The sequence below is a fragment of the Delphinapterus leucas genome, chromosome 3, assembly GCF_059928025.1.
Source record: "Delphinapterus leucas isolate spDelLeu-1000000601 "Yukka" chromosome 3, BTC_Dleu_Yukka2, whole genome shotgun sequence".
Lineage (NCBI taxonomy): Eukaryota > Metazoa > Chordata > Mammalia > Artiodactyla > Monodontidae > Delphinapterus > Delphinapterus leucas.
In genome coordinates this window covers 25399604-25426610 of record NC_143131.1, presented here as the reverse complement: position 1 = coordinate 25426610, position 27007 = coordinate 25399604, and the positions used below count along the sequence as shown (strand labels likewise).

General features: G+C 34.9%; 1 pseudogene; it reads right to left on the bottom strand.

Annotated features, from left to right (window-relative positions):
- Positions 1 to 339: 339 nt before the first annotated feature.
- On the bottom strand, positions 340 to 24585 carry LOC111170766 (ectonucleoside triphosphate diphosphohydrolase 6 pseudogene; annotated as a pseudogene).
- Between the last annotated feature and the right edge of the window lie 2422 nt (positions 24586 to 27007).

The following is a 27007-nucleotide window of genomic DNA, read 5'->3' as shown; positions in this document are numbered from 1 at the left end:
ACTTTCAACAAACTTCAATTATACAATATAGTTTTATCAACTATAGTTACCGTGCTATACATTAGATCCTCAGAATTTATCTTAAAAATGCTGCTCATATGGAGACTAACACCACTTTTGTGAGGAGGTCCCAACGTAAACCTGAGTGCTGACTGGGAGGTAGGGGAGAAGAAGGCAGGTGGGGGACTTCCCTGGTGGACCAGTGATTAAGACTCCGTGCTTCCATTGCAGGGAGCATGGATTCAATCGCTGGTCAGGGAACTAAGATCCCACATGCTGCAAGGTGCAGCCAAAAAAGCAAACAAATAAATAAATAAATAGCCTCTTGAGGCTGCTGCTTTAAAAAAAAAGAGGTGGCAGGTTGGCAGTAGGAAGTGCTGAGGAGCGCAGCTGCCAAGAGGCTTGACTCTTCTGTCAGGTCAGTGAGTCCACGTAATGAAAAATGGCTCTCAGAGCACAGCTAGTCTCAACATTGTCAGTTTTCTGAGTCAGCTTCAGCACTTTGTTCCCCAGAAACCTGAATTCTTGCAGCAGCAAACTGACAAAGTTGAGACAAGTGCATACATATGAAAGGGTTGTTCTGTGGGTGGTTTTCCATTGTCCAACACACATACTTGGCTGCAATCTCAAAAGTCTCCACCCATAAGACTGTCTCCTTTCTCTGCATCCATGAGGACAAAATTTGCTGCAAAGTCATGATGCTAAAAAAATGCATAAAAATTCAAATTCTTCACTTCTTCCATTTTGTGCATTTTATTCTAAAGGATTTCTGCCGCTCTGCTGGCACACAGTTCACGGAGGCCAAATGCCTTCTGGCCCAATATGCTATATATTATTTCAACATGATCCCACTCTTCTTGGAACCTGGGACACAGACAAGGGCTGACCAACTCCTTTGCATCTTTAGCAGCTTTTCTCTCCTATTCAAAGGTACTTTATCACTTCATTTTGCTGTTGTTTGCAAAGCCTTTTCACAGGATTTAGTGGTAGCATAGGCACTTCCAGATTTCTTTACATAAATGGTTGTTCAAGTCTCTGCTTCTCCCCATGAATCCTGTATGCCCTCCTTTGTCCCATCCATGGATGCAGGTGTCATTCCACCAGAGCAGGTAGGTGAAAGCTGCTTCTAGTTCTTCTGCCATCTCCCCTAGAAACACTTAAATTTATTATTACTACTATTATTTTTTAACATCTTTATTGGAGTATAATTGCTTTACAATGGTGTGTTAGCTCCTGCTTTATAACAAAGTGAATCAGCTATACATACACATATATCCCCATATCTCCTCCCTCTTGTGTCTCCTTCTCTCCCACCCTCCCCATACCACCCCTTGAGGTGGTCACAAAGTACTGAGCTGAGCTGATCTCCCTGTGCTATGCGGCTGCTTCCCACTAGCTATCTATTTTACATTTGGTAGTGTATATATGCCAGTGCCACTCTCTCACTTCATCCCAGCTTACCCTTCTTCCCTCCCCGTGTCCTCAAGTCCATTCTCTACGTCTGCGTCTTTATTCCTGTCCTGACCCTAGCTTTTTAAGAATCTTTTTTTTTTTTTTAGATTCCATATATATGTGTTAGCATACTGTATTTGTTTTTCTCTTTCTGACTTACTTCTTCACTCTGTATGACAGTCTTACTTCACTGTGTATGACAGACTCTAGGTCCATCCACCTCACTACAAATAACTCAATTTCATTTCTTTTTATGGCTGAGTAATATTCCATAGTATATATGTGCCACATCTTCTTTATCCATTCATCTGTCAATGGACACTTAGGTTGCTTCCATGTCCTGTCTATTGTTAATAGAGCTGCAATGAATATTGTGGTACATGACTCTTTTTGAATTATGGTTTTCTCAGGGTATATGCCCAGTAGTGGGATTGCTGGGTGGTATAGTAGTTCTATTTGTAGTTTTTTAAGGAACCTCCATACTGTTCTCCATAGTGGCTGAACCAATTCACATTCCAACCAGCAGTGCAAGAGTGTTCCCTTTTCTCCACACCCTCTCCGGCATTTATTGTTTGTAGATTTTTTGATGATGGCCATTCTGACTGGTGTGAGGTGATACCTCATTGAAGTTTTGATTTCCATTTCCCTAATGATTAGTGATGTTGAGCATCCTTTCATGTGTTTGTTGGCAATCTGTATATCTTCTTTGGAGAAATGTCTATTTAGGTCTTCTGCCCATTTTTGGATTGGGTTGTTTGTTTTTTTGATATTGAGCTGCATGAGCTGCTTGTAAATTTTGGAGGTTAATCCTTTGTCAGTTGCTTCATTTGCAAATATTTTCTCCCATTCTGAGGGTTGTCTTTTGCTCTTGTTTATGGTTTCCTTTGCTGTGCAAAAGCTTTTAAGTTTCGTTAGGTCCCATTTGTTGATTTTTGTTTTTATTTCCATTTCTCTAGGAGGTGGGTCAAAAAGGACCTTGCTGTGATTTATGTCATAGAGTGTTCTGCCTATGTTTTCCTCTAAGGGTTTTATGGTGTCTGGTCTTACATTTAGGTCTTTAATCCACTTTGAGTTTATTTTTGTGTATGGTGTAAGGGAGTATTCTAATACGACTCTTTTACATGTAGCTGTCCAGTTTTCCCAGCAACACTTATTGAAGAGACTGTCTTTCCTCCATTGTATATTCTTGCATCCATTATCAAAAATAAGATGACCATAGGTGCGTGGGTTTCTCTCTGGGCTTTCTATCCTGTTCCATTGATCTGTATTTCTGTTTTTGTGCCAGTACCATACTGTCTTGATTACTGTAGCTTTGTAGTATAGTCTGAAGTCAGGAAGCCTGATTCCTCCAGTCTGTTTTTCTTTCTCAAGATTGCTTTGGCTATTCAGTGTCTTTTGTGTTTCCATACAAATTGTGAAATGTTTTGTTCTAGTTCTGTAATTTTATTATTATTATTTTTAAATAACTTCTGTCAGTTATTTCAAGATTTCAAAAGGAAAAAATAAGGGGAGCACCCAACAACCTGAAGCTAGAGTATTCTTTACTTCTGTTCTTAAACGGTTTTCAAGGGTCTCTTTTTTTAAATTGAGGTATAATTGACATACAACATTATTTTAGTTTCAGTCATAAAACTGATTAAATATTTGTATATATTGTGAAGTGATTACCACAGTAAGTCTAATTAACATCATCACCATACATAATTACAGATTCTTTTCTTGTGGTGAAAACTTTTAAGATCTACTCTTAGCAACTTTCAAATATGCAATACAGTATTATTAACTATAGTCACCAAGCAGTACATTACAATCCCATGACATATTTATTTTATAACTGGAAGATTGTGCCTTTTGAGCCACTTCATCCATTTACCCACTTCTTACCCCTGAATCTGGAGACCATCCATCTGTTCTCTATACCTATGGGCTCGTGGGTTTTTTTTTTGTTTTTTTAAAAAATTCCATGCATAAATGAGATTACATTTGTCCTTCTCTGTCTGACTTATTTCACTTAGCGTAATGCCCTCAAAGTCCATCCATGTCATTGCAGATGTCAAGATTTCCTTCCTTTCTGTGGGCGAATACTGTTCATATATAAATATCTCACAATTTCCTTACCTATTTATCCATCAATGGGTACTTAGGTTATTTCCATATCCAATAATACTGCAATGAACATTGGGGTGAATATATCTTTTTGAGTTAGTGTTTTCATTTTATTTGGATAAATAATCAAAAATGAAATTTCTGGCTTATATAGTACTTCTACTTCTTGTTTTTTGAGGAACCTTCACACTAATTAATTGGATTGTTTGTATTTTTGCTATTGAATTGTGTGAGTTCTTTACATGTTTTAAATATTAACCCTTTATCAGATACATGATTTGCAAATATTTTCTCCCATTCAGTAGATTGCCTTTTCATTTTGTTGATGGTTTCCTTTGCTGTACAGAAGCTTTTTAGTTTGATGTAGTCCCATTTGTTTATTTTTGCTTTTGTTGCCTTTGCTTTTGGTGTTAAATCCAAGAAATCATCATCAATATTGATATCAAGAAGGTTACCACTTATATTTACTTCTAGGAGTTTTACGCTTCCGGGTATTATGAAGATCACAATTTTAAATGAAGCAAATTAAATTAATTTTAAATTAAAGATAAATTGCTACAAAAACACTTAGGCTTCAACACTTGGAAATATTAGAACCTAATATACACATTTTTGTCTATGATGTTAATATAATCGTAATATTTAAACACTACACATAAACTCGTATTATACTATATTTGAATATCCTTAAATATCTCACAATATTTTATTGGTATAGTTTTAAATTGAAAGTAAAATCATATATTTAAATACTTTGCTCTGATTACTCCAACTAATCAGAGTTCGGCCAGAATTTCTAGGTTAAGGGAGTGGTCCTCCAGAAGACTGTCCTCATTGCAGACTAGCCACAAGTTTTGGGGTCCCCAGGCCACCCTCACTTCTGACCAGCTTGTTATAAATTTGAGGGTTCTCAACACTGCTTCAGATTTGATAATTTACCAGAATAACCCAAAGAACTCAGAAAGAGCTATGCTTATGATTACAGTTTGATTATAGCAAATAGGTACAAATCAGAACCAGCCAAAGAGAGAGACACATAGAGCAAACTCTAGGAGGATTTCAAGCACAAATCCTCTGTTGTCCTCTGCCTGTGGAAGCATCAACTTCCCAGTATATGTATGATACTACACAGAGAGAGTTGCTAACCAAGAAAGGTCACCCAAGTTTTAGTATCTAAAAGTTTTGGTTGAGGTTTCATTCTTTCTTTCTTCTGGCCATGTCACACAGCTTGGGATCTTAGTTCCCAGACCAGGGACTGAATATGGGACCTCAACAATGAATGCATGGAGTCCTAACCACTGGACCACCAGGGAATTCCTGGGGTTTCATTCTATAAGGATGCTTAGTTGGATCATTGGTCATGTTATTGAACTCAATTTCCAGCTTCACTCATCTCTCCAGAGGGCTGGTTTATATCATGTTGCTTTTATTTTTTTTAATGTATTTTAATTTTGAAATAGCTTTTAAAATATATTTAACTATTTTATTTTATTTATTTTATTTTATTTATTTTATTTTATGGCTGTACCACGTGGCATGTGGGATCTTACTTCCTTGACTAGGGATCAAACCTGCACACTCTACATTGGAAGCATGGAGTCTTAACCACTAGACCTCCAGGGAAATCTGGATATCATGTTGCTTTAAATGCTAATCCTCGCATGGTTGGTCCATGGCCAGCCTCTATCCTGAGTCATCTCTTTCACACAAATTATCTAGGGGCCCACCCTAAGCCACCTCAGTATAAACCATCAAGTGTAGTCAGAACCCACCATGAATAACAATGACACTTCTGTCGCTAAGGAAGATCCAAGAGTTTAGAGGTGACTTCCCAGGAACTGGGGAAAAAGGTCAACAAAATTCATTATTAGACAAATGCTTAATCATAATCAAAAATGAGTTAAAGAGTATTTCTGTAGTGCAGGCAAGTTTCTTCTATAAAACCTGAGAAACAAAATCAGTGTTCTCAGATAGTAAGCTATCTAAACATTACAGAAGAGGTGGCCCTAATGTTCTCTGTTGGCAAAGCAAGAATTGACCTCTGGAAATATTTTCAGATATATTTTAGCATATGGGAAAAGAAAAAAAAATAGGATAGTTTCCCCCAGAGTTCCATATCATAGCAGGTGTCTGAAACAGTGATGGTTTGAAATGTATTCTTAACCATTAATTAAGACTATGTTGCTTGTTGGTAGAAGAGATGTACTCAGGAATGACCACACAGGCCAGCAAATTCCAGAGAATGATTTCTACCTATGTCTACAGAACAAAATAGGAATAAAATCACTCCTTAGATACTTGAGGAGCTTACATGAATGTATAAGGTTGTATTATCTGTAACCCAGATGCAAACAAATTATGTTCAGATACTGTGCAAACCAATGTAACAAAGTGTTTTAAAATGCATTCCCTGAGTCCCTCCCATCAGGAAACGTGCACAAGACTCTTAGATAGAATCATCCACCAGAGGGCAGACAGCAGAAGAAAGAAGAAATACAATTCTGCAGCCTGTGGAACAAAAACCACATTCACAGAAAGAGACAAAATGAAAAGGTAGAGTGCTATGTACCAGATGAAGGAACAAGATAAAACCAAAGAAAAACCTAAATGAAGTGGAGATAGGCAACCTTCCAGAAAAAGAATTCAGAATAATGATAGTGAAGATGATCCAGGACCTCGGACAAAGAATAGAGGCAAAGATCGAGAAGATGCAAGAAATGTTTAACAAAGACCTAGAAGAAATAAAGAAAAAACAAAAGAGATAAACAATACAATAACTGAAATTAAAATACACTAGAAGGAATCAATAGCAGAAGAGCTGATGCAGAAGAATGGATAAGTGACCTTGAAGACAGAATGGTGGAATTCACTGCCACAGAACAGAATAAAGAAAAAGAAGGAAAAGAAATGAAGACAGCCTAAGAGACCTCTGGGACAACATTAAATGCAACAACATTTGCATATAGGGGTCCCAGAGGAGAAGAGAGAGAGAAAGGACCTGAGAAAATATTTGAAGAGATTATAGTAGAAAACTTCCCTAACATGGGAAAGGAAATAGCCACCCAAGTCCAGGAAGCACAGAGAGTCCCATACAGGAAAAACTCAAGGAGAAACACGCCGTAACACATAGTAATCAAATTGGAAAAAATTAAAGACAAAGAAAAATTATTGAAAGCAGCAAGGGAAAAACAACAAATAACATACAAGGGAACTCCCATAAGGTTAACAGCTGATTTCTGAGCAGAAACTCTACAAGCCAGAAGGGAGTGGTATGATATATTTAAAGTGATGAAAGGGAAGAACCTACAACCAAGATTACTCTACCTGGCAAGGATCTCATTCAGATTCGATGGAGAAATCAAAAGCTTCACAGACAAGCAAAAGCTAAGAGAATTCAGCACCAGCAAACCAGCTCTACAACAAATGTAAAGGAACTTCTCTAAGTGGGAAACACAAGAGAAGAAAAGGACCTACAAAATCAAACCCAAAACAATTAAGAAAATGTGATAGGAACATACATATAATTACCTTAAACGTGAATGGATTAAATGCTCCAACCAAAAGACACAGGTTCGCTGAATGGATACAAAAACAAGAACCATATATATGCTGTCTACAAGATACCCACTTCAGACTTAGGGACATGTACAGACTGAAAGTGAGGGGATGGAAAAAGATATTCCATGCAAATGGAAATCAAAAGAAAGCTGGAGTAGCAATATTCATATCAGATAAAATAGACTTTAAAATAAAGAATATTACAAGACACAAAGAAGAACTCTACATAATGATCAAGGGATGAATCCAGGAAGAAGATATAACAATTATAAATATATATGCACCCAACATAGGAGCACCTCAATACATAAGGCTTATGTTAACAGCTATAAAAGAGGAAATCAACAGTAACACAATAATAGTGGGGGAGTTTAACACCTCACTTACACCAATGGACAGATCATCCAAACATAAAATTAATAAGGAAACACAAGTCTTAAATGACACAATAGACCAGATATATTTAACTGATATTTATAGGACACTCTATCCGAAAACAGCAGATTACACTTTCCTCTCAAGTGCACATGGAACATTCTCCAGGATAGATCACTTCTTGGGTCACAAATCAAACCTCAGTAAATTTAAGAAAATTGAAATCATATCCAGCATCTCTTCTGATAACAACACTATGAGATTAGAAAGCAATTACAGGGAAAAAAATATAAAAAACACAAACACATGGAGGCTAAACAATACATTACTAAATAACCAAGAGATCACTGAAGAAAACAAAGAGGAAATCAAAAAATACCTACAGACAAATGACAATGAAAACATGATGATTCAAAATCTATGGGATGCAGCAAAAGCAGTTCCAAGAGGGAACTTTATAGCAATACAACCCTACCTCAAGAAACAACAAAAATCTCAAATAAACAATCTAACCTTACACCTAACGGAACTAGAGAAAGAACAACAAACAAAATCCAAAGTTAATAGAAGGAAAGAAATCATGAAAATCAGAGCAGAAATAAATTAAATAGAAACAAAGAAAACAAAAGCAAAGATCAATAAAACTAAAAGCTGGTTCTTTGAGAAGATAAACAAAATTGGTAAACCATTAGCCAAACTCCTCAAGAAAAAGAGGGAGAGGACTCAAATCAATAAAATTAGAAATGAAAAAGAAGTTACAACAGACACCACAGAAATACAAAGCAACCTAAGAGAGTACTACAAGCAACTCTAAGCCAATAAAATGGACAAGCTGGAAGAAAAGGACAAATTCTTAGAAAGGTATAACCTTCCAAGACTGAACAAGGAAGAAATGGAAAATATGAACAGACCAATCACAAGTAATGAAATTGAAACTGTGATTAAAAATCTTCCCACAAACAAAAGACCAGAACCAGATGGCTTCACAGGTGAATTCTATCAAACATTCAGAGAAGAGCTAACACCCATCCTTGTCAAACTCTTCCATAAATTGCAGATGAAGGAACACTCCCAAACTCATTCTATGAGTCCACCATCACCCTGAAACCAAAACCATACAAAGATACTACAAAAAAAAAGACAAAAAAAGAAAATTACAGACCAATATCACTGATGAATATACATGCAAAAGTCCTCAACAAAATACTAGCAAACAGAATCAAACAACACATTAAAAGTATCATACACCATGATCAAGTGGGATTTATTCCAGGGATGCAAGGATCTTCAATATATGCAAATCAATCAATGGGATACACCATATTAACAAATTAAAGAAGAAAAATCATATGATCATCTCAATACATGCAGAAAAAGCTTTTGACAAAATTCAGCACCCATTTATGATAAAAACCCTGCAGAAAGTAGGCATTGAGGGAAGTTTCCTCAACATAATAAAGGCCATGTACGACAAACCCACAGCAAACATCATTCTCAATGGTGAAAAACTGAAACCATTTCCTCTAAGATCAGGAACAAGACAAGGATGTCCACTCCTGCCACTATTATTCAACATAGTTTTGGAAGTCCTAGCAACAGCAATCAGAGAAGGAAAAGAAATAAAAGGAATACAAATTGGAAAAGAAGTAAAACTGTCACTGTTTGCAGATGATGTGATACTATACATAGAGAATCTTAAAGATGCCACCAGAAAACTACTAGAGGTAATCAATGAATTTCGTAAAGTTGCAGGATGCAAAATTAATACACAGAAATCTCTTGCATTCCTATGCACTAATGATGAAAAATCTGGAGAAGAAATTAAAGAAACACTCCCATTTACCATTGCAACAAAGAGAATAAAATACTTAGGAATAAACCTACCTAGGGAGACAAAACACCTGTATACAGAAAACTATAAGACACTGATGAAAGAAATTAAAGATGATACAAACAGATGGAGAGATACACCATGTTCTTGGGTTGGAAGAATCAACATTGTGAAAATGACTATACTACCCAAAGCAATGTACAGATTCAATGCAATCCCTAACAAATTACCAATGGCATTTTTTACAGAACTAGAACAAAAAATCTTAAAATTTGTATGGAGACACAAAAGACCCCAAACAGCCAAAGCAGTCTTGAGGGAAAAAAATGGAGCTGGAGGAATCAGACTCCCTGTCTTCAGACTATACTACAAAGCTACAGTAATCAAGACAATATTGTACTGGCACAAAAACAGAAATATAGATCAATGGAACAGGATAGAAAGCCCAGAGATTAACCCACACACCTATAGTCAACTAATCTATGACAAAGGAGGCAAGGATATACAATGGGGAAAAGACAGTCTCTTCAATAAGTGGTGCTGGGAAAACTGGACAGCTACATGTAAAAGAATGAAATTAGAACACTCCCTAACACCATACACAATAAACTCAAAATGGATTAGAGACCTAAATGTAAGACTGGACACTATAAAACTCTTAGAGGAAAACTTAGGAAGAACACTCTTTGACATAAATCACAGCAAGGTCTTTTTTGATCCACTCCTAGAGAAATGGAAATAAAAACAAAAATAAACAAATGGGACCTAATGAAACTTAAAAGCTCTTGCACAGCAAAGGAACCTATAAACAAGATGAAAAGACAACCCTCAGAAAGAGAGAAAATATTTTCAAACGCATCAACGGACAAAGGATTAATCTCCAAAATATATAAATAGATCATGCAGCTCAATATTAAAAAAAAACAACCCTATCCAAAAATGGGCAGAAGACCTAAATAGACATTTTTCCAAAGAAGACATACGGATGACCAAGAAGCACATGAAAAGCTGCTCAACATCACTAATTATTAGAGAAATGCAAATCAAAACTACAATGAGTTATCACCTCACACCAGATAGAATGGGCATCATCAGAAAATCTACAAATAACAAATGCTGGAGAGGGTGTGGAGAAAAGGGGTCCCTCGTGCACCTCTGGTGGGAATGTAAATTGATACAGCCACCCTGGAAAACAGTATGGAGGTTCCTTAGAAAACTAAAAATAGAATTACCATATGACCCAGCAATCCCACTACTGGGCACATACCCAGAGAAAATCATAATTCAAAAAGACACATGCACCCAATGTTCTTTGCAGCACTATTTACAATAGCCAGGACATGGAAGCAACCTAAATGCCTATTGACAGACAAAAGGATAAAGAAGATGTGGCACATATATACAATGGACTATTACTCAGCCATAAAAGGAATGAAATTAGGTCATTTGTAGAGACATGGATGGATCTAGAGACTGTCATACAGAGTGAAGTAAGTCAGAAAGTGAAAAACAAATATCGTATATTAACACATATATGTTGAACCTAGAAAAATGGTACAGATGAACCGGTTTGCAGGGCAGAAATTGAGACACAGATGTAGAGAACAAACATATGGACACCAAGGGGGGAAAGTGGCGGGGGGTGGGCTGGTGTGAAGAATTGGGAGATTTGGATTGACAAGTATACCCTAATATATATAAAGTGGATAACTAATAAGAACCTGCTGTATAAAAAAATAAATAAAAATAAACAATAAAAAAATAAAATGCATTCCCTGAAGGTGGCCTGCCTGGGTGCAAATACTTATTCAGCTGTGTGCCTCGGGGAAAGTCAATTAAATTACCGTGTTGATATTAATAATACTCTCTCAGAAAACTCTAAAATTTATCTGAAGAGAATTCAGCTGAAGTTAAGCAATATCTGACTCACTTCAAATATTTAATAAATGGGAACTAAATAGTAATAGTAGTGATAGTACTGATGTCACTGGCAAAGCTCATTAACAATTATTGGGAAATAAAAATTAAAGTGGGTAATAAAATAATGTCTAACCTTTTCCTTTTCCTTTGTGCTTAGTCTAGTCTCATGTGCTCATAGGCTGTCGTGTGCAGAGGCCTTGGCCCCGGCACCTCAGACCAGAGTTCCCAGTGCGAAAAGGCTGCGTCGACACCTCAGCTCCCTACGGTGGGCAGAAGCGCTGTCCACGACACTCAGCTCAAGATGGTGGAGGCGGGCTGTGTGCAGAGTCGCTGCACCAGGCACTGCTCTCTGGAGCCTGAGCAGCACAGCTGCGCCCACCAGGCAGGAACACTGTCCACTTCCCTTCCCTATGACAGAGCCCTAGAACGCAGCCCCGCCCATCACCTGAGGGGACAGTGTCAACTCTAGAGTGAGAGCTCGCATGTCTATATGCTCTGATGGAAGAATAAAGCTTTCCTAAAACTTTCCTTTGCTTCTGAATCCAACTCAGTCTCGTTCTATCGACACAAGCAACACTGGGCAGAAGGACCCTTGTCAGGGACCAACTCGGGAGGGTTGATAACAGTAGTAGTAGTAACACTGGTCTCAGAACATTTAGCATATTTCCTTCCAATTGAAATGTAAATTATTTTTACTCAAAATTAGAAAATCTAAAAATATACCTTTTAAAACAAACACAGTCTTAATTAGAAGACTTTAAAAATTATGTTTGTGAAGAATATAGCTTCAGCTTATGCCCTTGGTGAGTAATTTTTGATAGTTCAGAAATTGTCCTATAGAGAGCAATGAGAAAGGAGACAGAGCTCATGCCTGATGGTAAGGTTGAGAAAGGGATATTCCTTTTTCCTCTCTTTGCATTGCTTGAGTGTCTCTATGACTGCTCATCTAATGTAGTTAAGAGACTATTTCTAGGTACTGAATAAAGGCAATCACTTGTTTGTTCCTGGCTGCTACTGAATTTGTAAGGGTTTTGTTTTGATAAATATCCATTTGTCCCACTTTGAAATGCCATCTCCATATCAGTGCCCAGAGTAGAGTTCCTTCCATTCCCTAGTTGTCTAAGGCCAGTCTTTCTGACTATATATCCAGTTTGTTAACTACTGTCTAAGAAGCTGTATAAATCTATACCTTACCATTGTTGTTGTTATATAGTTTTTCTGATGAATTAAAAGTACTACTTTTTTTTTTTGTGGTATGCGGGCCACTCACTGTTGTGTCGTCTTCCGTTGTGGAGCACAGGCTCCGCACGCACAGGCTCAGCGGCCATGGCTCATGGGTCCAGCCGCTACGCGGCATGTGGGATCTTCCCGGACCGGGGCACGAACCCGTGTCCCCTGCATCGGCAGGCGGACTCTCAACCCCTGCGCCACCAGGGAAGCCCCAAAAGTATGACTTTTAATTCTGCTAATTTAGAGGATATATATTTTCCTTCTTCAGTGAAATGCAGCTGTCAGGTCACAATGCAGCTGTCTTCCAGATTAAATGTTGGTTCTCCACCCTGAGCCATGATGCTTGTTGGGAGTCTCTAGTAACTGATTGTAGGGAGAGCTATTTAACCCCTTTTAAGTATGAGGGTAGGTAACTTCTAAGAGCGATTTAATGTACAGCCCAAAGATATTTCATCTACCTGTTCACATACATGATCAGTACCACAAGTGGTCACCGCTGATGTATATTCTTAAAGCATTACAGGGGAATAAATAATTCTAAAGTTTCCTTATAGCATACCTAACTAAAACAGCATAAAGGAGCCAATTTGGATAACATCCTTTCCCTCAGTACTTGAGGAGGGAAAGTGTACTACATTTAGATATCACATATTTCAAACAACATATTCTGGTAGAGCTTTGGCAGCATCACTGCTCATCTTAGTACACTCCTATCCTTAGAAAACTAATCTATTAGGTTGGTACAATATGTGGAGTTAAAAAGGTTGCCATATTCAAATAAACATATATTTAAAAGGTAAAAAAAAGACTTTATAGTTTATCTGGTCTAATCTGATTTTCAATAAAAAACCATTATAAATTTCATAATAAATATTAACACATATTACATTTAATAAAAATAGACATTATAAAGACTAACAAATTCCTCTGAATTAACATATTTACAACTGTATTAAATAAATGATAAGATTTATAAATCTGACTTTCTCAACACTCAAGCTCAAGAACATCCTTATGCTCATACTGGTAGTAGTCAATGATTTTTTTCTCTATTTACAGAATGCCCTCCACGCATCAATTTTATGTGCTAATGAAAAAAAAAATAGATCACTTAACATGAGTAATACTTTAAACATTCTGTTGTATTTGGTTTGGGAAAGCAATATTATATTTTTCATATCATTTTAGTTTAGGCCTCATTATCTTGTTTACTCTCAATCAGATACAGTTTCTAACCATTTCTGACCAGTTTTTCTAACCACACTATATCCACTAGTTTTAATAAACTAGTTTTGCACCATTTTAAGTGAACAGGTAAAACAGTTTTTCATTTGTATTAACATCATTGACAAAGCTTAACAAATTTCTATATGGGCTACCATTAATACAACTTTTCTACTAAATTCAATGTAAATATCTTTTATTTTCTTTATATTTTCAAAGCTAAAGCTAATAACTGTACATGCCAATGTTTATGAAAAAATATTACAATCTATTACAATGTTACTGGAGACCATTTCATGTCTCAGGAAGATATTTCTGCCTACTGATTACTGAGACAAGTTGGTACTGTATTTGTGAAGACAACTTTTATAACATTAAAATGAGAATAAATTTGAGTTTCTGGATGTATCAATATTATCAACGGCCAATTTTCTACTTTTGTGTAATAAAAAACTTATCTGGTATCTCCAACATTTGAGATATTAACATAAACACATTTAACAATACATTGAAATTACCCAAATGAATAAAATTCTTTGTGTATGCTCATCCATATCAATCCTTTAACTATTTTCAAATGGTGACTCTGTCATGAACATGAATAAAAATTAGTCCATGAAACCATTCATGCATTCTAGAATTATTGTAGTTATACAATATCACATTATATTAAAATTGGTTTTTATAAATAAGTGACATACATTAAGCCTGGCTTGCATCAAAAGTCAACATTTTTCAGTATTTCATTATATGATAAATGTGGTAACTAATATGGGAAACATGCCCAAATATGGGCACTTGTGTAGTTCATTGTGGCAGCTGCTGGCTTGACAAAATCATTATGTCTTATACTAATATTTTTTTTCCTGTATCTAACTTGCTATAACTAAACTTCATTAACACTTTAGGAAATATGAGCCTTTCTCCATCTGGCACATGGTTTTTTACAACGCGTTTGCTGTAATTTAGAAAATCTGTAAACAGCTGGCAAAAAATATATTTTTATTAAGATCTTCAGCACCATATTTGAAAGATCTGTAGCTTTGCATACATTTCTGCAACTCAGAATATTTTCTTTCAACTCTATAATCTCCACAATCTCTCTAAATTTTAAGAGACTAAGTGGCTTGGTCTCTAATTATGAACCTGTATGTAAATCTATCATATTTAAAGTTTATATGTGGATAATTCAACTGATATTTGGCCTTAAAATTATTAAAAGCATGAGGCTCCCTTTTGACTGTTTGTTTATTTTAACAACAAAGATTTCAGACAGTGCTTCTCAATTCATACAAGATCATTGAATGAATATTTTGTATGTTTCTGTTTTTAGGCTTCCTTTTTATGTATAGTACATACCATATGTATTTTTTCTATTGTTAAAAATTAGCTCATATCCATAGTCATCTTATATCTTTCTGATTTCCTCACACCTTTCATATTAAACAGTAATATCAGTAATTTATAAAGATTTAAGGATGTCACTAGAAAGTACAAGTAGTAGAATATGTATATTTTATATAAACATAAATGATCTCATAAGCACATGACTGACAAAAGTTAGGAAAAATTATAATAAGATATTCAAGAAGAGCTGGTAGTAATAACTTTAAACTAAATAAATAAAATTGAGTCTTGTTTATATTAAAATAGGTGGCTAAGTATCCAGAAAACAACTAAAAAGGCAGCAGTTAGGAGTATTTAAACAATTTATCAAAATATTCCTAAAATCATTAAAGAGATAAAATATCTAAATGAAGGTGGGAACCCAGTATCAGAGACAATTTTGTTCTGGCTACATTTCTACAAAAATGATGAACTTGACAAGCTTTGGTTCTCCAGGACTCAATGTACACCAAGGGATGAGGACACAGTCTCAACACCTGCTAAAGTTGAATTCAAGACCACATTTTTTTATAAAACTACAATTCCACAGGGTTATAATTTCTGTGAAAGTAAGAATCAAGTCTAATTTTCATCTTAAGATTGAAATAAAAGTTGCTCATTGTAGAGCAGGAGGTCTGTGGAGTGAAGATTTCCCTGAAAAGTTGTAATCAGAAGCAAATCCTAACATGGATCTGAAAACAAAGATCACATCACATTTTTAGTCCAAAAGACAGCTCTCCTAAATGTTTACTATAAATAAAGACACATCATCTTTGGAGTAGTTCTCCTTAATAATTTCATAAATTATTTTAAGAGACAGTGAGCAAATCATGATCTAACAAGACCAAATGGATGAACAGATATCCTATGTTTATAGATTAGAAGACCTAAAAGTGAAAAGATGTCAATTATCTCCAAATTGGGCTATAGATTCAAGAATATATAAATTAAAATGCCATTAAATTTTTTTTCCTTTGTTGATGTTACCTAACAAAGTTTTTCTAAAACGTATTTGGAAAAACAAACAGTCAAGAATAGTCAAGGTACTATTAAAGAAAATTCACAGAGTTGGTGGATTTTTCTTCACCACAGGGTTTATTGCAAAGCTACGGTAATTAAGACAGAATTACATCAGTGAAACAACAGGAAAATATATAAATGGAACAGAAAAGAGAGCTCAGAGATAGATCCATATTATATAAACACAATATTTAATTGAGATTGAACTGCAGATCAGTGAACAAAGGATAGATGTTTAAAATAAATGGTGCTAGGTGATTGGTTATCTAACTAAAAAAGGTTGGATTATAGTCATTAAGGACGCAAACCTGGAGCCAGATGTATACAACCAAATCTCAGAAATGCACCTACCAGGTTTGTAATCTTGAGCAGTTAATGTCTAGGTGTCTCAGTTTCCTCCGCTGTAAAGCAGGGACACTAATTATATGCTTCCTTCAGAGGGTTCTTGTGGAGATTAATTAAATTAATATATGTAATGTATTAAGATGACTGGCAACTAGCAAATGTAACATGTTGGGTTATTATCCATGATTATTATAATTACCTTCAGCATTACTAAATAATCACCATCATGATGTGGGAAAACAAATTTGTAATCCTACCTTGTGACATACGTAAAATAATTTCCAGGTAGACTAAAGACTAGAATGAGAAAGGCAAATTAAAGATATTTTATTTCTATGTTTAAGGGAGTTAGGTGGTTTTGTTGGACATAGAGGTGGAAGCTATTTTTATTGTGTTGTCTGAGAGTTGAAAAAAGGTTTAATATTTCCCAACCAGTTTTCATGTTCAACAATGTTATCACTGAATTGGCAGATAATTATTTTAATGTATATTTATGTTTCAGTAAATTTTACAAATTCCTAAAAATCTACCCTATTCCTTCTTCTAGGCTTACCTAAATAACTATCATCTTTCATAGAGAAAATGCTGCTTTCTATTCTACATGAAAACTTTCTAGCTCATCCAAAATCAGTTATGTCTTTTATATATTCAGTACTGTTCACAGCACTCATTTAGCACTCATCACTTTCTCCACTTTGAATCTGTCCAATGGCTAAATATTCTGAGTTTAGAGTAAGACATACCTAAGTTTGAGAACAAATTCTAGCATTTATTAATTGAAGGTCTGGATAAATGACAACATTTCTAAACCTCAGTTTTCATATTTATAATATAGGAACAATAATATTTGACCTATGAGATTTGATAGGCTTTAATATAAACAATATGCCTATCATAGCAGGTCTGATTACTTTGTCATTTTCAATTTTATTGTAAACATATCAGCAGGAAATGTTGTGCTATATTATTTATATTCCCCTGAGTGATACTCAAAATATCTTGTACAAAGAATTATTTAATAAGTGTTTACTGTTTGTTATGGGAGCTGGCTACATAAGTTAAAGTTCAATCTCTCCATACTACTGTACGTTGTCTTTTGAAAGCCCTGAGCACCAAATATATTCTTCTTCTCCTATTTTCATGCATTTTGTTCTACACAAAGACGTCCACTTCTACAGTTATTGAGGAAGGAGTCTTTTTCATTCTATTGTTCCCATATAATTATAAAACAAATTTGAAGGAGAAAGAATCAAGGGAGTAATAGAATTTTGCTCTTATGTGTGAAAATTTTACTACCAATGGTCCTGGGTACTCTAGAGTGTTTTCATTAAATGCCATTACCTTAACTAAATAACACCTATTTTTCTAATTGTTATTATATTATTTGACTTGCTAAACTCCTAATGTGCTTGAAACACTTTAGTCTTTCAAAAAACAAAACAAAACAAAAAACACTCCAGAAGAGCTGCTTTTCAAAATTAGTTTCCAGCTGATCACTGAGACTCCAGAGCATGTTTAATTACACAAGAGACACTAAAAAAGTCACCAATCACCACCTTGTTAATGCAGAATGCTTTCTCTCTCCCTCTCTCTGTCACTCTGTCTCTTTCTCTGTTTGTCTTTCTCTCTGGGGAGGTGGAGCATAATTTTATTTGTATTGTGCCATAAGTGGGGGAGAGATACAATCTTTATTTGCCATTATCTGATAAGCAATATATTCAGGTTATCTGGACAAGCTGTTATGCACAGATCTTTCTGGCAATTTATATAATTGCTTTTTTTTCTCCTGAACTTACCCAGTATCTTTTAAGAGGCAATGTGGCTTTGCTTTGAGTGAATATTTATTTTCATGGAATCCATTTTAAATGTTAAGGTAGAGCCAGTCATTCCACATAGACTTACTGAACAGCAGAATTAGAAGAGTTCTTTGTATGTACTCCTTGAGACTTTAAACTTCACCACTGAGGAGTTGCTATCCAGTCTCTGTTTCAAAACATCTAAACATAGAAATAGCTGCTTCTCAATGAGGTTCATGCATCTTTGGTCGTATATAACTTCAGGAAATGTTCTTTTACACTAAACCCAAAGTTTTCTTCTTAAAATTTCCACCCAAAGAAGTTTATCCTTAATTTTGAAGTCACATAAAATAAGCCTTATACTTTTTTCTTCATTAGAGACCGTTAAAGAACATAAATTGGGGGGCAACAATTTTCTCACAACAAAAATCATTTGTACTCTCCTAGGCACTTTGTACAAATTTGAGCATTCAGTTTTCACAAAAGTTATTTTGGGTTGGTATTTTTCTGTGTGTGTGTGTTACGCGGGCTTCTCACTGTTGTGGCCTCTCCCGTTGCGGAGCACAGGCTCCGGACACGCAGGCTCAGTGGCCATGGCTCACGGGCCTAACCACTCCGCAGCATGTGGGATCTTCCCGGACCGGGGCACGAACCCGTGTCCCCTGCATTGGCAGGCGGACTCTCAACCACTGCGCCACCAGGGAAACCCCACCTCTTTCTTAGTATCCCAGTTTGTATCCATTAGGCATCCTCTGATTTTCTTTATTTTTCATAAATTCTTTTTGTTTGTTTGTTATTTTTAAATACCTTTGCTGAGAAGGAAAAAAAAGAAGGAAGGGAGGAAGGAAGAAAAGAAAAAGAGAAAAGAAGGAAAAAGAGTAGAAAGAAAATGTATTCAGATGCAACCTCTAACCTTGTGTTCTACACTGAAGAAAAAGGTCTCCCTTGTCACTATCTGTAATTTTTTTTGTAATTATAATTTGGAACTTTAAGTCTCCAAGTTTGTAATAAAATATTTTTGATGCACTCATGGCTCCTGGCTTCTAAGTGTGTAATTATCTATAATATGCTTTGAAGTATGGTGTGAGAAAAGAAAATAGCTATATTCCTAAAATTGTCATCCATGAAGCTAAGTATCAGAACATGGCAGAAAATACATTTTTAAATTCTGTAGTCATTAAAAACTAACATAAGATAGTTTTAAGTCATTTTATTCTATAAGTTGAAATAAAATTATAATCCTATTTAATACTATTATACTTTATACTGTCTTTCCAATGCTATTTGATATTATATTAACACATTTGGATCACAGATACAGACATATTGCTTGTACTGCTAAACACTGATTCTCACATTTCAACAGCTCTTACTCTTATCACTTTGTTCAGATAATTTTACATACTTAGGTAACATATCAATGTTTATTGCCCAATAATAACTGAGAAATATTGACTAGAATAAACCTTAACATTTTACCTGTATTAACTCATTTAATCCTCATAAGAAAGCTTATGTGACTGTATACTACTATTCTTCCCCTTTTAGAGGAAGATGCTGGAGCCACAGAGAACTTTCATGAAATGACCAAAGTTACAAAGTTTGGTAATGGCAGAACCTGGGTTGGAATCCAAGCAATTTGGCTCTAAAGTCCATGTTCTTAACCGCCATCTCTAATGTAAGTCTTCATTATTTTAAATATCCCTAATTCTTATAAATCCAGGTTATATTAATTTGTCTTAGAACTCATGGCTTACAACACAGTGTATCATGATTGTTGAATTATATAAAATAGCACCCAATCAGCGAATGGCTACACCATTGTCACACACATGTACAAACACAAGCAGACTCACACACACAGAATTATTCCTAGAAAATATCTTTGAGGTCCAGTCCACTCTCAGATTTCTTAACTTTAGGAAGCAAATGCTGGGATGAAAGATGGCTCAGCAGTGAGTGTTGCACACAGACTTGAGTGTAAGTGTATGATTATGTCACTTACCATCATTTTCTGATTCCTTCACAGGAATCCCTGGTAACAGTATTTTCAAAATCACTTATTCTACAATTTGTTACTTACTAGACTCAAGGTATTCTGCTTTCCCTGACAGATTATGATGTGAACACCAGCATCAGCAACATACCCTGGAAAATTCTTTGTAATACAGAATTTTAGGACTCAACTCAGATCTGCCAAATCAAAATCTTTTACCAAGATTCCAGGTGATTCATATGCACATTGAAGTTTAATAAGCATTGAATTAAAGTATCCAATAGGTTTTGCCTTCTAGTAGCTTACGATCTTTGCTGCAAAATATGGTACTGACATGTGGCATTTACGTTTAAGTGTAAATTATTTAAAATGAAATATCATTACAAATTCAGTTCTTCAGTAACACTAACCACAAATTCAGTTCTTCAGTAACATTAACCACATTTCAAGTGTTCAGTAATTACTCATGTGGCTAGTGAATACCATATTGGAATTATTGGATATATATTGGGTAATACTATATTGAAAAGTGTCCATTTAGAGAATTTCCATCATTGCTGAAAGTTCTATTGAAGGCATTTCTCTCTATCCAGAATAGACTATATTTGTTGTTGTTATTGGTCAAGAAGTAAATATTTTAGGCTTTGTGGTCTATGCACAGTCTCTGTTGCATGATCTTTTCTTTTTAAAAAACAACTCTTAAAAAAAAAGTAAAGCAAAAAAAAAAAGTAAAAGCAATTCTTAGCCCATGGTAATATGAAAATAGACCAAGTGCTAGGTTTGACCTGTAGACCATAGTTTGTAGATCCATGCTCAATATGACAACTTAGGAGATAAATGTGTAAATAAGAATATTTAGAGGAAGATGTGCAAAGTACTGTGTGTTGACTCAAAAAGACCAGAAGTCAAAAGTAAAACACACAAAGCTTCTAGATTTCATTCTCATTAGGCATCCCTTGATTTTAATCTGATTTCTTTTCCTATTAAAAGATTTTAAGGAAGGACAAAGTTGGTCCAACAAATATCCTGAATTCTACCCAGTGCTAGAGCAGCCCTGCAATCAAGCATAGCTACACTAAGAAGGGACTGACTGAACAGCACTTTAAATTGACAAAAAGTTGATACCTGTAACTATAACAGAATAGCATTGCGAGAAACAATAATGACGAAATCAAATTAGTCAAAACAACATTAGTCCACTTTATCTATGACACCTCTTTCTCACAAGAACCTCAGGATCCTATAAAGCTTTACAGTTGCTTCTGTGAGAGTCTTGAAATATTTCAGTTGCACTTTGAACAAAAAGCAAGCTAATCAACACCCCTTATTTACTACCTTTGTGGATGGAAATTCTGTTTTCTTCTGTAATCATAGCCGTGAGCCCTCAAAAACCACTTCACAGTGAACCCTTCTCGAGAGTCCACTATTATAATGTTTCCCAGGGAATGAGATAGGATGTCTCAACATAACTTATGTTTTCTTACACTTTATATAAGCCCTAATCTGACCTAAAGTATCAGAAAATTAAAGGAAAAAATTATCCAGTGGCAGACACTGGGCTGTAATCAGAATTCCTCTTTTTGAAACAGAAGAGTTACTGAATTTAGTTCTTAAGGTCTAGTCTAATTTTCCCTTTGAATGAGTTTCCTTCTAGGAGGGGCCACTCCTCCTCTACAAAAGACTTCTATTGAGCCTATATGTTCTATTTTCAAAGTTCTCAGACATGTCTGGACTCTAGCACTGATAACAGCACATAACACATAAGTAGAGAAGGAATCAAAATAATTTAAAATTTTTTGATTTTTTTGGTAACTCCCCAAAGGAAAAGTATAGTAACTTTTTAAAGGTATTTCTAATTACTAAGTTAAATACAGTTGACCCTTGAACAACATGGGTTTGAACTACTTGAGTCCACTTATAATCGCATTTGTTTTTCACTAAATACTTACTACAGTACGACACTCCCCAGTTGGTTGAATCTGAAGATAAGGGTATGGAGGGCCCACCGTAATGTTATAAGCAGATTTTCAAATTCAAGGAGGGCTGGCACCCCCAACCCCAGTGTTGTTCAAGGGTCAACTGTATTATATTATTTTATGATAAATATCAAATACATTAAAGGTCAAATTGTAAAGCCATAAAAACATTTCATTTTACCTTTGTTGACAATCATTTATAATAGTAAAAAAAAAAAGTATACCTTAATGATAAAATTTATTTTTCTACTTTATTTGGGTTAAACATCTCTTCTGGTTTGTGACACTTAAACTATTCCCTGTAGTTAAACTTAGACATTACTTCTACTTGTGAATAGTCCTTTATTTATATAGGAAAATACTCTTCTATCTGAACCTCATTAAATTATTTGTCTGATTATGTAAATTATAAACATTTTAATAATGGAGTTACTTGAAATACATAATGCTACTGATAGCTAATTATATTGTAAATTGCATTATAGCATGTTTGCTATTTCAATTTTATTCCTCAGCCAGGAGGCATAAAATTTGTAGTTAAGTATTCAAAATATAATTACTTTAATAAATGTGCCACACCTTGCATATATTTTCAATCTCCTCTTTATTAAAAGAATTGTAACTATGCTCCAACAACAACGAAAAACTTGATTCTCCCATATGAAAAGATAATTGAATTTTAAAATTATAGCATTTAAATAGTAGAGTGTTAAGAGCCTTGAAAGCATACTGATACACTTACTGACAACACAGGTGTAAGTTAACTAAACTCTATTTTCACATTGTATGTAGTTTACTCTAAAACTTCATTAAGTAATTTCTTATCAAAAAGATAAGCTAAAGAATATGGGAAACAATATTATATAAATATATATAGTAGCTCTTCAGGCAGAGAACTTGAAAAAGAATTAGATTATTCATGAAGATGACTACAGATACCAACCACTCAGGGCAAAGAAGGAAGCAGGGTGAAAATCTCTAATTTACACATTCATTGTTATTATCAAGGACATCATGCCTTGGCAATAAAGGAGATCTGTTGTTCCTAGGAGACCCTCATCAACTGACACAGCACTCACACTGTACAACTCAGGTCAGTAGAAAATGTTCAACAAGTTGATAACGCAGCTAAAAATGCCCAGAACTTAGATAGAAAAAATATTGTATACTACACTCTATTTGAGAATTGATTTTTTTTTCCTGTGTTGCAACAACTCTTCTAGAGGACGGCCTATTAGCTGTATGTTATGCAAGTACAAAATTGGGAAACAAATTTTGCTAAAGCCTTGCTACCAAATCTTGTGATCTCAAAGTGGTGAAGTAGTCTATGTGAATTTCAGTGTATAGTGTGCAGAAAAGATACATGCACCCCAGTGTTCATAGCAGCACTATTTACAGTAGTCAAAACATGAAAGCAACCTATGTGTCCATCAAGAGATGAATGGATAAAGAAGATGCGTACATGTATACAATGAAATATTACTCAGCCATAAAAAAAGAATAAAATAATGCCATTTGCAGCAATGTGGATGGACCTAGAGATTAGCATACTGAGTGAAGTAAATCAGACAGTAGAAGACAAATATCATATGATATAACTCATATGTGGAATCAAAAAACACGATGCAAAAATACTTATTTACAAAACAGAAACAGACTCACAGACTTAGAAAACTAACTTATGGTTACCAAAGGGGAAAGGTGGAGGGGAGGGATTAATTAGGAGGTTGGAATTAACGTATACACACTACCATATATAAAATAGATAATAAACAAGGACCTACTGTATAGTGCAGGGAACTCTACTCAATACTTTGTAATAACCTATACGGGAAAAGGATATGCGAAAGAAGAGATATATGTATATGCATAGCTAAATCACTTTGCTGTACACCTGAAACTAACACAACATTATAAATCAACTATGCTCCATATAAAAAAGATAAATAAAAATAAATAAGTTAATTAACTTTAAAAAAGAAGAGTTAACATTGCAGGCCCAAGACTCAATCCTAAGAAGGGGCTTACTTGTCAAGCTGGCTCTTGGCTAGTGGTTGGGAACCTGGTGGAATTACTTTCTTACATTAGTATAAAACTTTCCTCAATGATAAAACTAGTTTACTGTGCTAAAACTGTAGTTAATCCTGCACATCTGCTTTCATTCTAGGAGTCTGGAATTTTCGTATGTGCCTAGTAGGGTGTCATAAATTGTCTAACTCCAAATTTTGATGTTTGACTGCAGATATTAAATTTTAAGCCTTGTCCTTCCTTCTTACGCTTCTAGCTCACATCTGGGCAAGCTAATAAGAAAGCAGGGGACTTGCTTCCTTCTTTGGTGCTGACAAGAGATTCAAACTGTGTGACCTTCATCGCAGCGCAATCATCTAAACACCATAAAAACGCCCAGCCAGTCTTCTTTCCAAGACCTACTTCGGTGCCACATGCTCCCACTCTTTTACCAGCAAGTCTCAATATGTGAGTATAAACCTCTTCATACATAGATCTCCTCATTTATGTCACATCCCTATTCTGGTAGTACTTGGCTAGATTCACTAATGCAATTGATCTAGATACCATGTCTGCTCTATCTATAGAATCTCACGATCAGTTGTTTCAGTAATGTAAGCAGGAACAAAGATTAGTTTTTCTACAGTCTTTTCCAACACTAACCAAATGATTTCTGATAATAAATTATCATTGTGAGAAATAACAACATGATTTGTCATATACTATAAATAAATGGTGTTATATATATTTTCTAATAAATGTAAATATTAGAGAAAAGCTAAGTATAGATTTAGAGAAATAATGTTGTAGTCTTCCAAAAACAAATCTTGAAGTAAAAGTATATATGGTATATTTGGTAGGCTTTTGAATACATAAAATAATTGCATTTATACAGACAATTATAAATATGCTTTAGAAAATTAAATTAGTTTTGAGATTGATCCTAACAAAATTATGGGTTCCTGTTTCAATTTGAAAGATTGTTCACATTATGAAAGCAATTCATGTTCATCTTAACCATGTACATTGCAGGAACAATCTTTAAGGACAAAATGATAGGCACTTGTATTCTCATTATCCTGTGATAACTTTGTTATGATTTAAGTGTGTGTACTTTGCATGTGTAAGCCTCAATCTATTTTCCTCTTTCTCTCTATGTACAAATTATCTAATTAGTAAAAATTTTGAAACATTTTAAAATTGTTTTCACTTTAAAATGTTATGAACATTTTATTTTTTATTTCTTTTTCCAAAATATGATTTTTATGATCTCACATCATAGTTTTAATATTAATATTTTTATTAGTCTGGAAAAAGTCTGTACAGATAGTCAAGAGAGAAAGGATATTAAGAATAACCTTATACCAATAAAATTTGACAATTTGCATGAAAGTAGTAACATTTTAAAAACACCATGTGTCAAAAAAATAAAGGAAGCAATAGGTAATCTGAAAGTCTGGTGCCTATTAAAGAAAAAAATATAAAAATTCCTACAAGTCACAATCCACAAGCTCAGAGCCATGTGTCTTCCTTAGAATTCTTCCAAATATATAAGAAAGAAATGATAGCAACCTTACACAAAATACTCCATGTAATGGAAAAAGAGGAACACAAAGCAATTAATTTTATGAGGCCTCAGTAACTTTGATACTGTTACTGACCAGGGTTCTTGGCCTCCTTAATCAATGGAATTTGAGGCCTCTGCTGCAGCAAGGGGGAGCGAGAACAACATCAGTTTTCCTTGTTTGCTTGCTCTCTGAGGGAGGGTGAGCTTGTTCCTTATATAGGGTGAGGGTAAGGTTGTGTCCAGGTGTCGGGTTGGAGGCGTGGCTTAGGTGGTGGTGTGTGCAGGGGGCATGCGCAGTACCCTGCTTTTGCTCCCGACCCTCTGGTTTTGCTCCAGGCTCTTCAAAAGTGGCTGTTGGGTTTTTTGGTCTCTTTGTATCTTTTGCCCAGAATTTGCCCCAACTGTGCATGCATGCAGTTATTTTTAGTCCTATAAAATTTCTTTGTATTTTGTTGCTTGAGGAGAGGTATGTCCAGGTGCAAGCATTGCAGCACTGCAGCAAAGGGTCCCAATACCAACTTCAGAAAAGTGTATTAGAAGGAAAAAAAATGCAGACACCTCACTTTCATGAGCACAGATTTAATAATTATAAACAAAATATTAGCGAAATAAATCAGGCAAGCAAAGGGATAAATACATCCAATAAAGTATGTTAATTCTTTGAATACATAAATAATTTAGCATCCACAATACATTCAATGTAATTCATAGCAGTAACAGAAATAAAAGACCCTAGTATTTCTATAGATACAGAAAATTAGGTTGATGAAATAATCAATCCATTCATGATATAAACTTTTAGTAAGCTAGAAATAGAGGGTAAACTTTTCATTTAAATAAAGATTACTATCCCCCCAAATCTACAACTATGATCAATAATTCTGAAATATAAACCCTAAGTTCTGTATGAGGCAAGGATGCCTGACATTGCTAGTACTAATAAAACATGGCATAAGAGTGGGTCACACAGGAACAATAAGGCCAAAAACCAAAAATAAAAAAACAATGCAATGTAAGATAATATATAATATCATAAAAATATTTTAAAAATAAAAAACATATGGTTTGGAAATGATGAGATAATTGCCATTATTTGCAGATGACACAATGCCCCCACCAGAATGACTAACATGTCAAAAAGAGACAAAGCAAAATGTTAGGAAGGTCTTGAACTACTTGAAATATCATCTGATGTTGGGAGTGAAAATAAGTAGACAA